The sequence below is a fragment of the Branchiostoma lanceolatum genome, chromosome 3 (genome assembly GCF_035083965.1).
Source record: "Branchiostoma lanceolatum isolate klBraLanc5 chromosome 3, klBraLanc5.hap2, whole genome shotgun sequence".
Lineage (NCBI taxonomy): Eukaryota > Metazoa > Chordata > Leptocardii > Amphioxiformes > Branchiostomatidae > Branchiostoma > Branchiostoma lanceolatum.
This window is the reverse complement of record NC_089724.1, coordinates 1,928,821-1,937,896: the sequence shown is the minus strand read 5'-3', so window position 1 is coordinate 1,937,896 and position 9,076 is coordinate 1,928,821. Positions and strand designations below refer to the sequence as shown.

General features: G+C 43.0%; 1 long non-coding RNA gene across 2 annotated transcripts; it reads right to left on the bottom strand.

Moving 5' to 3' along the window:
* Positions 1–1,623: 1,623 nt before the first annotated feature.
* On the bottom strand, positions 1,624–5,864 carry LOC136429660 (uncharacterized). Of its 2 annotated transcripts, none has more exons than XR_010754782.1 (4): positions 5,711–5,864; positions 5,251–5,396; positions 2,417–2,537; positions 1,624–2,069 (listed from the first exon to the last, which is right to left on the bottom strand). It is a non-coding gene; the product is annotated as an uncharacterized lncRNA (long non-coding RNA). The 2 variants fall into 2 exon arrangements; XR_010754783.1 differs by having other exon boundaries at positions 5,324–5,396; positions 5,711–5,831.
* Between the last annotated feature and the right edge of the window lie 3,212 nt (positions 5,865–9,076).

Genomic DNA, 9,076 nt, shown 5'->3' with positions numbered 1-9,076 from the left:
TTGAGTGTGACCATGTTTACTGGAGGGATGTGTTTTTCACTAATGTGTGGGTGTGGTCGATGGAAGTTATTAGTGTGGTAGTGTTGTGACTTTGCCGTTGGCACAAATGGACACAAGGCCCACTGTACTAAAGGACGAGCAAGGTCCACTGAGCATCATGTTGTTGTGGTCTTGTCGAAAAGTAAGGGACGACAAGATCCCCAACGATAGAGGGTTAATATAGATTTGTTATTTAATGTGATGTTGGATTAGAAAGTGTTTGAATCGACAATATTGGGGGTGGTTTTAGTCGCTAATGCTGGTTCCCTATATTTTTCCTAATTTCGGGTTAGGTGTGACCATTTTGACCGGAGGGGTGTTTTTTGCCACTAATGTTAGGTGTAAAAGAGGAATGTTATTAGTGTGGTGGTGTTGTGACTTTGCCGTTGGCACAAATGGACACAAGGCCCACTGTACTAAAGGACGAGCAAGGTCCACTGAGCATCATGTTGTTGTGGTCTTGTCGAAAAGTAAGGGACGACAAGATCCCCAACGATAGAGGCCGAGGGTTAATATAGATTTGTTATTTAATGTGATGTTGGATTAGAAAGTGTTGGAATCGACAATATTGGGGGTGGTTTTTGTCGCTAATGTTGGTTCCCTATATCTTTCCTAGTTTCGGGTTAGGTGCGACCATTTTGACCGGAGGGGTGGTTTTTGCCACTCATTTTAGGTGTAAGAGATTAATGTTATTAGTGTGGTGGTGTTGTGACTTTGCCGTTGGCACAAATGGACACAAGGCCCACTGTACTAAAGGACGAGCAAGGTCCACTGAGCATCATGTTGTTGTGGTCTTGTCGAAAAGTAAGGGACGACAAGATCCCCAACGATAGAGGGTTAATATTGATTTGTTATTTAATGTGATGTTGGATTAGAAAGTGTTGGAATCGATGATATTTGGGGTGGTTTTTGTCACTAATGTTGGTTCCCTATATCTTTCCTAGTTTTGGGTTAGGTGCGACCATTTTGACCGGAGGGGTGGTTTTTGCCACTCATTTTATGATTAAGAGATGAATGTTATTAGTGTGGTGGTGTTGTGACTTTGCCGTTGGCACAAATGGACACAAGGCCCACTGTACTAAAGGACGAGCAAGGTCCACTGAGCATCATGTTGTTGTGGTCTTGTCGAAAAGTAAGGGACGACAAGATCCCCAACGATAGAGGGTTAATATAGATTTGTTATTTAATGTGATGTTGGATTAGAAATTGTTGGAGTCAGTAATATTGGGCGTGATTGATCGGAGGGATGGTTTTTGTTGCTAATGTTAGTTTACGACCACATCAATGATAAAGAAAAGACACAGAAATAAGGATTCCCGCACACTTAGCAAGGTGCACACTTACCGTTATAAAACTGACTGATTGTGACTTCATAATATTGGCTAATTACTACGATCCTTACTGAAGGTCTCTGTTGCTCTTTTGACCTAAACTTCCTTGCCTTTGAAATCTCTTGTCTTTCTACTGTCTTACTCTGCTGACACAACATTGATTCGCTTTATCGCTTCGCTGCAGTCCACTTTAACAAACGAATACCCGTCAAAGATGTCAAAGAATAACAATTATGGCACAACAATAGCAGACTAATTTTACAGTACCGTTGCAAGTTCGGTAAGGAGTTGCACTGAAACTTCTTGGACATTATGTGACGGAGTAAAATGTTACTGTTACTTGTGATTGCAATTGCATACACATTTGAATGGTGTTTCCACCATTCGTACATTCGGTTTGATTTGAGCTGTCATCGGCGAGGTTAACACTTGTATTTTCTTTGATATACATGCAAAATCAGCCACTAAAAGTCGCACAATAAAATAAACAATGGTATAGACAATACATATTCGTTTAGATCAAATGACGTGGACAACATGTGCACGTCAGCGTGTGAATTCTCTAAATCGTGTCAGCTTTTCTCTGGCTGTAACAGCGCAATCATTTGGCTGCACACGGCTCTGATGCTGGTCAGGCATCCCCTGTGGCCTTCCTCCCTCATGTTCTTGGCGACTGTAGAAGTAGATGGTTGATCAGTTCTGTGGAGAATTCGAACATATATATTGATGATATTGTATCTTGGGACAAAGCAAATGTTTTGATGAACCTTCGTGGTCTGAGAGAGTTAAGTAAATTAATGTTAAAATTTCTACGGTTTAAAGAAAATACTATAATCTGATTTAGTACACCCATATGACACACTAACTTACTCTTCTTATATTATGTATGGCAAGCTGGAGGCGAAAATGTAATAATTCATGTCAAATAGGTTTCTATAGTTGATAATTGACCTTTCCAACGATGTTGTCACATGAGCCGTTTTAAAAATAATTTAACAAAAGTCAAAATCTGATTAACAACAAACAATATAAGAAAATCTCTTCACCTTCCTGTACTTCCTATGACATCTTTCACCCCATGCCAGCCAGCTGTGAGGGATCAGACATCTGAAGCTGGTACACAGCTTGTATTTATTCCTACCAGTTTCCACCAAGGTCTGCTGCATGCTGTGACGGAAGGAAACATATATTAGGAATATCCAGTATAGTTGCGCAGGTATGAGCAGCTGGGAAATATAAAGCTATCATCTGACTGACGAATATGACGAATATGATCTGCAACATGATCTGCTACGATGGTATCGCTGCCAATCATCATCCGAATTGTTCTAAATGGCATTTATCAAAAATTGGCCGCGGACAGAACAAAGCCCACTGGCTCTTTATCGAAAAGTACGATTGAGAGGAAACATAACATTAGAACCGTTTATAATAATGCATATATAAACATTTAGAACTTGTCCATGACTGAGTAAACAAACTGCTTGTAAGGTCACCGCTATTTTGACTTTCCTGTGATAACACTTAACAGTGACAGCATATCCCCAGTAGTTATTTTTGCTGTCTGAAAGACTGACCGGCAGGGTCATGGCTGGTGACCCACACTCAGCCGCGACTTTAAAGTAAACTGTCAGTTCTAGAAACCTGTTACCTAATGCTGAATCAGCTGCGTTCTCTTGACGATGCAAATTTACAGACATGAGGATCAGGATCCTTATAACAAGGCTGACCTCAAGGGTTGTGTGAACAGGTATAGGGATATCTCAAAAGTGACATTTCAATGAACTGTATGACATTGGGTCACACAGTTTGACGACCTGAATTAGAGAAGATATTTGATATCCTATGTGTATCTCTCCGTCTGGATTACACGTGACAACATTTACGGATCATGATCAGAAGAGGAATATAGATGATCATATAGTATGACTCATGTAAATTAGTTTTGTCGTTTTTTTCTGAATACCATGTCCTCCAGATGATTTATGTTACACATGTTTTGGGACAGAAATACAGGGACATGAACAACAAGGGGTTAACTAAATACGTGTAATTCTTCTCATTAAAGTGACAAGTTTAAAACTTAAATACCGGCTGTTTTACACATGCCCGTCTGTTAATACTCTAAGGGACAGTTACTTAACCCGGGGTACCAGGTTCAACATACAAACATCTCTACTGCTTCCGCCCGCCTGGCGTCGCCATAGCAACCTTGCAGACGACAGTAACCTTACCGCGACAGGTCGCTCTAAGGAGGATGTGGGGCATGGATGTAAATACTTGCGTGGAATGGATCCGTCTAGCTTACTGTCGCCGAAGGTCATGGTGAGAATTTCAAACTATTTTGCTTAAAAAGAAACTACGCAACTGTCGATCATGGCAAACAAAGTTACGCACACTTGCCAAGTCGGAACTATCAAAGACATGTTCAGTGGAAACTCTCGATGTACGGGGAATAGTGCATACGCTATATACAAATCGGCACGGGGGATACCTGATCTATCTTCTTGTCACAGCTCAACGGGACACACCTGATAAATTAATTTCAAAGGTCATTCATAATGTGATCGATTATACCTGTGCCTTCAGCTTTTTGAAAATAAGTTTTAACAGGGGAATAGGAGGCGATGTTCTAAATCAGCGTTACTGATACAGGGCGGGGTTAACTTGCTCTTTATAAACAATGGAAAATAAAAAGTGCCACTAGTCGAAGTGGGGCATTTGAAGTTTTCAACATTCGGTGTTACTTTCGCTATTTTCTCAAACAACACAGATTGATGATTTGGTTTATTTCATATCATTAAAAAGTATCACAGTTTCGCAGTGCACGCGACGTGTGCACTGAATTGAACTGGGACTAGATTGCGCCAGAAACCACCCCGGACACTACAGCACGCGTTCGCCTCAATGGGTTACTCACTTTAATATAGCGGCAAGAAAATATAGCGGTTTGGGGAAAATGGAGTAGGTCACGGTACTTAATTCTAACGGTGGGAACAAACATTACTGTCTCAAACATTAGTGATGAAAAATTTGCAGTGATAACATTTTAGCTGTTGACTAATGACCGTTAAACCAGCTAAAATTAAGTTCCAGTTGACAAACAAGAATTACGGTATTGACATATACATATATGTTGCAAGTTGATATTAAACAATACATCAAATGAAATGTAAGGTTGGGGGGATTATCACATAAATTTATGACGGATTGTTGGATGATCATTGACTATTCCATGATCACAGGGCTTTCGTAAAAGTTATAGTTTGTATGTATGTATAGATATAGTAGACCTTACGAAAGTCGCTGTACTTTTGTTGTGTCAATAAAGATTGTTGTATAACCCGGCCATCAATCAAGTCTACCGACAGAACAATACGCTTTATCTTTGAAACGAATAGATCTTGCAGACATAATTCATGTAATGATTTGCCATACGATCCGATATTATACTACGTATACCCCAAAACCACTGGGGTGGCGACCCTACTACGACCTAAAAACTGGAGGTGGCGACCTCACTGCGACCTAAGATTTGACAGAACGCTCACTGAATTTCATTGATTATTATAAACGAGTAATTTTACGCCTTGTGTATTTTGTTGTCCTTTCAGTCAGACATCTACATTCTGCATGATATCCCAAGCATGAAGTCAATGATTACACAAATCCAACTTAGGTCGCAGCAAAGTCGCAGCGCGATCGCCGTCTAGTGGAATGGGGGCCTTAGTGCGATCGCCGTACGACTGTAAATACAGAATATAGTTTCTCAATTCTTAAAATTCAGCACCAGGTTGATTTGTATTCTTAACTCTGCTGCATGTTCAAAAACAGAAGAGCTTCAGCCAATCGTTTGCCAAAAAAGTAGGTTTCTGCTTACCCTGCTATTCATAGTTCCTCCAAGACCCAGTAACACCGCGAGCGTGTGTAGATTGTATTCTGCGGCGGTTTACCTTCGCGGTGTCGGCCCTGCCGCCCAGGTTCAGGTTCGTCGCTTGCTTCTGGGAGAGTGGGCCGTCTCTAGACCTGTCAAACATATTTATACGGACATCAACTTTTTTTTACATTTTGGGAGTGGTTACACAACTGAACTGACCAATCAGTTATATGATCTAGAGATGCAATGTTAATATTCAAAACAGTTTAAGACGAAACAACACTGAGGTCGAGGTCACGCCATGTAGTGAAAGTAGACTACATGTGACGTCAGCGACAAAATGAACAGTAAGGGTAACAAACAAGACATACGTACTCTTACTAGAAACTCTAGGCTCTACCAAAGTACAATTCGTTCTTATAGCAAGGTAGTATATAGATAGAAATGGAAAGGGTTCACACACCTTTTCTGTATCCATTCGCATCTTCGTTTTGATCAACACTGCTGCACCAGAAACCAGCCACCAAATAACCAAATTGAAAAGGGTTCTTTGTTCCCACATCTCTGTGACCTTGTGCCTGTAATTGGCAGCCTGGCCCTGTTTCAAGGACAGTCTGCTGGCGGCGGCACATGGGAAGTTAACTGATACCTATTCTGTCTGGAAACATGTTTGGGTCAACAGTACAGGAGTCGGTGGCCTTGGAATGCACACGCCAATGTACTGCGTCAGGGTGTAACCGAAGAAATGCATGTTTATGTGTGTGTAATATCTTTATTTTCATGCTTAAAGATTATGACGTATACATGGCAAGAGTGACGGACCTAGGGGTACGGTGACGGATTAAGGTTTATGGTGACGGATTAAGGGCAAGGGTATCGGACTAAGGGCTATGGTGACAGATTAAGGGTTATGGTGACGGATTAAGTACTATGGTGACGGGATAAGGGCAAGGTTGAGGGATTAACGGCTTTCCTGACAGATTAAAGATTGTTATGACGTATACAGGGCAAGACTGACGAATCAAGGGTTACGGTGACGTATTAAGGGTTATGGGGATGGATCATTGACTATTGTGATTGATTAAATGTATCGAATTAAGGGTTATGTTGTCGGATTAAGGGTTATGGTGACGGATTAAGGGTAAGGATGACAGATTAAGGGAAAGGGTGACGGATTATGGTCTCTGATGGTGGATTTAAGGACACGCTGATGGATGAAGGTTTGTGGTGATGGATAATGGGTTGTGGTGACGGATTAAGTGCTATGTTGAGGGGATTAAGGGCAACGCTAACGGATTTAAGACTTTCCTGACGGATTAAAGATTATCATGACGTATTAAGAGCAAGAGTGACGTATTTAGGGTTGTGGGAACGGATTAAGGATTATTGGGTCGCATTATTGGCTATGGTGACGAATTAACGGCAACGGTGAAGTATTTAAGACTTTCGTGACGGATTAAGGCTTATGGTGACGGAGTAAGGGCTAGGATGATGGATTAAGGGTTACAGTGATGGATTAATGATAAGGATGACGGATTAAGAGAAAGGGTGACGGATTAGGGTCTCCGATGGCGGATTAAAGGATACGCTTGACGGCTAAAGGTTTATGGTAACGGATTAAGGGAAAGAGTCATGGATTAAAGCCTATGGTGACGTATTAAGGGTTGTGGTGAAAGATTAAGTGCTATGTTGAGGGGATTAAGGGCAACGCTGACGGATTAAAGACTTTCCTGACGGATTAAAGATTATCATGACGTATTAAGGGCAAAAGTGACGTATTAAGGGTTGTGGGGACGGATTGATGATTATGAGGTCGGATTACTGGCTATGGTGACGGATTAACGACAACAGTGAGGTATTTAAAACTTTCGTGACGGATTAAGGCTAATGGTGACGGAGTAAGGGCTACGGTGACGGATTAAGGGTTACAATGATGTATTAATGATAATGATGATGACGGATTAAGAGAAAGGGTGACAGAATATGGTCTGTGCTGTCGGATTAAGGGTCATGGCGACAGATTAAGAGTAAGGATGTTCATGTACCACCGGAAGAGTTCATTCTCCCAAGGGGGTGGCTTTTACAAAACAGTCCATTTCAAAACAGTCATTTCTTGCAAGGGGAGGGAGATGAAGTGAATTATGCTGTATTTCAACTACTTACTTAGAAATGTTACCTTTCCCCCACATAAGTTACACTAAAACGCAAACCTGTTAATATTTGCTGAAGCAGCTAATATTTGTCTCTAGTTTGTACCTTGTTATTTTATCTTTGTTATTTGCAATTAGCCTTCGGGGAGGTATTTGCAAAAAACTTATCATAAATGATTATAGAAATTATTATCTCTGTGTCTGCTATGTTTATGTAGCTTAATTTCTATTCAAACGTCTTAATGCTATCCAATTCTGTTATAACGTTAAGAAAATCGAAAGTGCCCAATGAAACGCACACAGACACATTTGCAATGTAGTTTTATTGTAACGATAAGTCACTGTTAGGTGACTGAACAATCATAGTGAATTCCTCTGGGTGACAGCTTTTCTTAGCTTGTTTTTTACTTTAAGGTTTAAATGCCAAAACGGCGTGGTGATGGAAAGAAAAAGACTGCTGACACAGAATAAAAGTCAACTGTTTTGAATGTCAGTGTTGGGATGGAATCATCTTGCTACTGCAGCAGTTTGACAACCACGTAACCAGGCCCCTCATTGGTTCCGTTCTGGCCATTTGTGTCAGTCCCAGCATTGAAAGACCCTCCCCCTCCTCCGCACTCGCTCAACCCGGTCGGTCCCCTCCCCCCTCCGGAGTACCCCCCTCCCCCTCCCGACCCCTTACCGGTTCCGTACGCTCCCCCTCCCCCACCGAACCCCCCATCCGCATTGTTGTACAGCCCCCTCCCTCCCTGCCCCCCGTTCACAAACGCGTACCCGCCCTCCCCGCCGCTTGTCATGGACCCGGGCTCAAACTCCCACCCGCTGCCGCCATTGGTAAGGAAGCCCCCTCCTCCCCCGCCTACTGCGCCATTCCCCTCTGTCGCTCCGTGCCCGTCGGCACCCCCTGCATAGACCTCGTCATCAGGACTACCCGCCCGGTCTGCGGTACCAATGTAGCTCCTCTGGCCTGACGTCAGCGTGGTCCCATCGCACGACCCGTAGCGCGTCTGCAGCCACTCCATCCCGCCTCCCCCTCCGGCTATGAGGAGCGGGGTGCCGTCGCACCTCGTGACGTATGTCCCGCCGCCGCCCCCGGCTGAGAAGTGCGCCCTGTTCTCCAAACCCTCCTGTCCCACCAGGATCTTCAGCACATCTCCTGAGGATGGAGACAAAGAAAGGTCACTGTTACTATTTAGGTTGCCTAAGTACCAAGGCCAGTGACAGCAGAATCTAAGCTTGGGATCTGTATGAAGGAACCTGACAGAACGGAGCAAGGGTTCAGTCACTGCTCTAGGCACTTAGGTAGGTAAGCAGGTCATCTTTTTGTTTGTTTGCTTGTTTGTTTTATTGAGATCTCCATTAGAGTCACATAGGAGACACTATTCTACCTGGAGTCCACTTACAATTGATGTGGTTGGAAGTTGACCGTCGAGTTTGCCCACTAGTTAAAATCGTAGGGAGGTCCTGAATGTGTGACAGTGCCTTAAAAAGAAATGATGTTCTCACCTATGTGGAGATGGAAGTCCCCCTTCATGACTGCACCCCTGCCCCGCATGGACAGGTTCGTCTGCGTGTGGCCGAAACGGAACATGTTGTCCCTCACCCTGTCCCAGCCCCCTGCGGCGCCTGCAGAGGGGAAAGTATTCATGATATAAAACAAAACTTTATTCTATCCAACT